This window comes from Mus caroli, chromosome 9, assembly GCF_900094665.2.
Source record: "Mus caroli chromosome 9, CAROLI_EIJ_v1.1, whole genome shotgun sequence".
Lineage (NCBI taxonomy): Eukaryota > Metazoa > Chordata > Mammalia > Rodentia > Muridae > Mus > Mus caroli.
Genome location: NC_034578.1, coordinates 17563821 through 17568607, shown reverse-complemented (window position 1 = coordinate 17568607; position 4787 = coordinate 17563821). Strand labels below are relative to the sequence as shown.

The 4787-nt window shown below is 50.7% G+C and overlaps 1 protein-coding gene and 1 long non-coding RNA gene across 4 annotated transcripts in view; both read right to left on the bottom strand.

Moving 5' to 3' along the window:
* The window catches only part of Carm1 (coactivator associated arginine methyltransferase 1), a 43701-nt gene that overhangs the window by 32261 nt on the left and 6653 nt on the right, over positions 1-4787 (bottom strand). The gene's annotated exons all lie outside the window — the stretch shown is intronic.
* Positions 1-4787, bottom strand: part of LOC115031914 — a 13038-nt gene that overhangs the window by 5434 nt on the left and 2817 nt on the right. The window contains exon 2 of the long non-coding RNA XR_003837549.1: positions 4498-4501. This is a non-coding gene — a long non-coding RNA (uncharacterized LOC115031914). The remainder of the gene's footprint in view (positions 1-4497; positions 4502-4787) is intronic.

Here is a 4787-nt window from a genome sequence, read left to right as displayed (position 1 = left end):
ACATGATGATTATTAATATTTTTTTTAACAAACTAAAAGTGGGTAGCACCTGAAGAACATCACTGGAGGCCACACTCTGGCCTCCCTCTCACACACCCCCCCCCCCCCCCCCCCCCCCCCCCCCCACACACACACACACACACGGGACAGGGATGGGAGGAGGAAAAGGGCTGCTGTGGAAATACAAGTCCAGTAAGCACCGTGGCCACCCCAGGAAGGGGCTACTTTCAGCCTAGCCTTCCACCGAGCTCTATGCAGACAGTGAACACTAATCAGCCCAGCCATGGCCAGGGATTTGGAGAAATGCCCAGAGGAGTGTACATGACAGGAAGTGTAGACAAGACAAATGGGACATAGGTGTACCTGAGTTCTGAGTGACAGACCCAAGGAAGGTCACAGTGAACAGGGAAGGTAGGTCTGACACACCCTCCTGAGTTGGTGGAATTGCTATCCTGTACATAGAAGATAACCAGGCATAAGTGCTGGCTACTATGTGACCTGACTTGGACCCTGATACATGGGAGATCATGGCAGCTCAGCTCCTCTACGCACGCTTCTCCCAGAGCCAACAGCACAGCCAGCAGAACTCTTCCCAGTGGGTATGGAAGAGCTGGCGTAGGCTGAGCTGCAGGTCAGGTGCCCAGGCGCCCACTGCAGGCTGCACTCCTGGCAGCCCTCACCTGGGAAAGGACTCCCAGAACCCGCCATCATGGCCAAAGGCCAGAGTAGCTCTGGAGTCAGTCTGAGCAAACTTAAAACTGTCTAGAAAATCAAACCAGTCACAGCCTAGAGTGTTGTCGTGAGGAGGAGCACACCTTCTGCCTGTGGGCAGACCGCAGGGTGGGGCAACACAAAGCACCCAACTCAACACAGTTGAGACAATGAATGGGGAGAAGGAGGCCCAGAGAAAAATGTAGGCAGAGCAAAGGTAAAGATAACATAGGTGTGTCTTCATTCCCTCATTCTATTTCTCAACTTATCTATCAAGTGGTGACTCCGAGACTTAGCTTACCTGGAAGGCCCTTATAGCCAAAGGGCTGACATGGGAGTTAGTTTCACATACCACTTGTAATCTCTTAGGAGGGATGTGTAGAAGGAGCATAAGGCTTTGTGCATGCCTAGTTCCTCACTAGGGGGGGAGGAGGGGGCGGGTATTCCTAAGCAGGGGATTTACTACTGAGCCAGGGCAAACAAAGCTCCTGGAGGAATTTAGGTTTTACCAGTAGGTTCAATACAGCACCCAGGGCTGACTCTGCGTTAGCATAAGGTGACCCCAATGGCCTGACAGGAATTCTATCACAGCACCCCTGAGGTCTTTAGTGGACAAGATACTTACAGAGGGTGGCCTGAAAGGCTGGGGTGAGATGAAGCATGGGAAAGCAGTAGAAAGACCCTCAGGGACCTCAATGTACAGCCCACAGTGGCTGCTGAGTAAGCTGCCAGAGGCAGGAGCGTCACAGTCCACCTCAGAGAGGTGGGAGTCAAGTATGGAACAGCAGTTTCTATCAGCTGTAGACCAGAGTCCTTGTCTCTGGGAGAAACAGGATGTCCTGGGGCTGCTAGGCAGCCAGAAAGGCTTCCCATTAGGCCCTTGAGGACTCCATGAGCACAGGATGTTTGAGTTAGAAGGCCCACATCCCACCCAGACTCAAAGGCTGCCTCTCCAGATATGGCTTCAAATGTTTTGCAGGCTAGAGGGAGGCCACTGTTGCCTGTAGTGACAGTGGACACAGCAGTGCAGCCAACACAGGCGCTTTGCTTGAGGAACTCTGGAACTGTCTGCCTTGGCCAGTCACCGATGTGGACAAGGATGGGGATCTCAGGGGAGACCTGCTCCAAGCCAGAAGTGTAAGTAGCTTGTGTCATCAGAACCTGAGGAGTGGAAGAAGCGGGGTGGAGAGCAACATGAGAGCCGCAAGCTGTAGGATCCAACACAGATGCCATTCACCTTCTGCATGTATAAAACCAAGGAGAGGAGGGCTGCGTCTACTGGGACGCCTTGAGAGGCCAGGCCAACCATCGAGGATGTTCAAACAGTAAAAGGCAATCAGTAGGGACTGAGGAAACGGTTCAGGGGATAGCAATATTTGTGGATAACCTGAATTCAAATCCCTCATGCCTAAGGAAGAGCTAGGCATGCCACAAATACCTAAAATCCCAACACTGGCCAGCAGAGATAGGTGAATTCAGGGGCTTGCTGACTAGCTGTGGGACAGGATCCATGAGCTTCAAGTGAAATGACAGGCCCTGTCTCAAAAATTCAGGCACAGCCCTGAGGGTGGAAGGGTATGGAAATGGAGGGCACATGACAGAAACCAACAAGTTCCAGAATGACTCATCTTCCTTCCCAGTCCCTCAATGGTCTGGAAGACCACCCCATCCCACCCACCCACATCTGTCTCTGAGTATTTCCATAACAAGAGCATGCCCACTAGAGGTATTTATCTGGGCAACATCATAGTCTCGTCGTCTATGCTGATGAGCAAGTTTCTGGAATCCAAATAATTCTGCAGGTGCATACACAATGAAAAAGAACCCCACCTTGGGGAACACAGTTAGCTGAAGCAACAGCCAATAGTACTGAAGAAAAACAGCTTTGATAGAATACCCTGTCAAAATATGGTAATGAATAGCTTTAACAGGGTAGACAAAAACATGGGTGCAAGGGACTCTCAGGCTGAGTACACCATAGTTCTCTTCAGACACACCAGAAGAGGGCATCAGATCCCATTACAGATGGCTGTGAGCCACCATGTGGTTGCTGGGAATTGAACTCGGGACCTCTGGAAGAGCAGTCAGAGCTCTTAACCACTGAGCCATCTCTTCAGCCTGACTCTCGGGCAAGGAGTACAACCCAGAAAACCAGTGTGAGCAGCTTATTGTTTTTAATACTTATTTTTATTTTATGTATATGAGGATTTTGCCTCCATGTATGGATGAAACTGGTGAGTGCCTGGTGCCTGAAATGCCAGAAGAGGGTGCCAGATCTCCCAAAACTGAAGTTGTGAAACACTTGTCAACTGCCTGCCATGTGGGTGCTTGGAAACTGAACCCAGGTCCTCTGGAAGAGCAGTCAGTGAGTGCTCTTAACCACCAAGTCATCCTTTTAGCTGATACTCCTCCTCCCCACTCCAACCCCCAAGCAATTCTTAAAAGGTTGGCAAATGCCACAGCTGGCTGCTATAGAATAGACACTTATGCCTTTGGGACCACATGGTGGGATTCTGACCATTATTTACTAACTGTACTACCCAGGGCCTTAAACTCTCTGTATTACTGGAAGACTTAAGAACTCATTCACTTAGCCAAGGTCACAAGGTCATGATTCTGTCAGGTCCTCAGCAGCTGCAGTCCCAGTGTAAGAACAACTGAAGCAATTCTGTGTGTTCCAGAGTACCTTCCATTCATCTGCCCTTCTGACCTCCCAGCTCTCTGGCTAGACTAGCCTTTTCCTCAGTTGCCTCTTGGCAGGGACAGGAGGGATAGGTTCTTTGTCTACACCCTCTCTGCGTGACTTTACATGACGGTGAGGTCCGGATACAGATGTACACCCTGTATAAAGCCATCTCCAGCCAGCTGGCCCTCCCCAACAAGGCACTGAAATCCAAGGACAAAGGGGCAGTGACCTGAGCACTACCCTACTACCTATCTCTGCACGAAGGCCACTCTTACAATAGAAGCTCCTGCCCTGGTGCTGCCCTTGGCCATGCTCAACCTAGCTCTGTGGAGATGCCTGGAACATACTCTACCCTAACACTTGACCCTTTTCAGCTTGCCCTCATAACAGTGGCCCAGTGGCTGCCTCCCTCCAAGTTTAGGAAGGGATTCCGGAGTGATCTGAAGTGACCTCTGAAGGAACAAGCAATGTTGAATTTGCTTGTTTGTTGCAGGGCTGGGAACAAAAGCCAGAACCTCCAATTTGCCAGATAGGCACCTGTCCCCAAAGCTCCAGCCACAGGCTGGGACACACAAACTTAAGTGGGATCTGAGCATTACCTCAGATCCCCAAGATGTCCAGAGCAGTGATTTATGCTAGTGGAAAGCAGGAGCTAGGAACAGCAGCTCACTCTCAGGTACCTGTCCGCCTTGGGGTAATGAATGAAATACAGACTATAGCAATATGGCTGTACCTATACAGACAGCACCATCACCCTGCCCTCTAGAAACCAATGCATGTTCACTGGGACTCCATGGTTGCTAACCTCTCTTGCCTTTCAAAGTTTCAGTCCTTTCCTGATCTATGAGCCATGACTCATTTATGAATTCTTCTCAAAGTCTACTGGACGGTCTGCTCAGGAGCTCACAGAAGTAGGAAGGCCAGCTACAGGGATTTGGATGTGACTCTCAAGCCAAATTCTTAAATGCATTCCTATCTCCACACCAGCCCTGAGAGCTGCGCTGTCATCCATCTCTACAGGTGGAGGGCAAATGAAGTTCACAGGATGGTCTGAGATCACAGCCACTGACTTCTGACCTCATACCCCAGCTGTATAGCACTTGCCTACACCTGTATGTACAAGGCTTTGAGCACCATCCCCAGGCACTTCAATGAACACAAACAAAACTTTGAGGGGCTCTTCCCAGCTAGGTAGGTGGTCCTGAGCTGACTGTCTGAAGTTCCTCCCAACCCCAACTCTCAGCCAGCTGGGCATGTCCTTCCACTCACCCCATTTCCTAAGAGTCTTGTTCCAGCCGGGCGTGGTGGCGCACGCCTTTAATCCCAGCACTCGGGAGGCAGAGGCAGGCGGATTTCTGAGTTCGAGGCCAGCCTGGTCTACAAAGTGAGT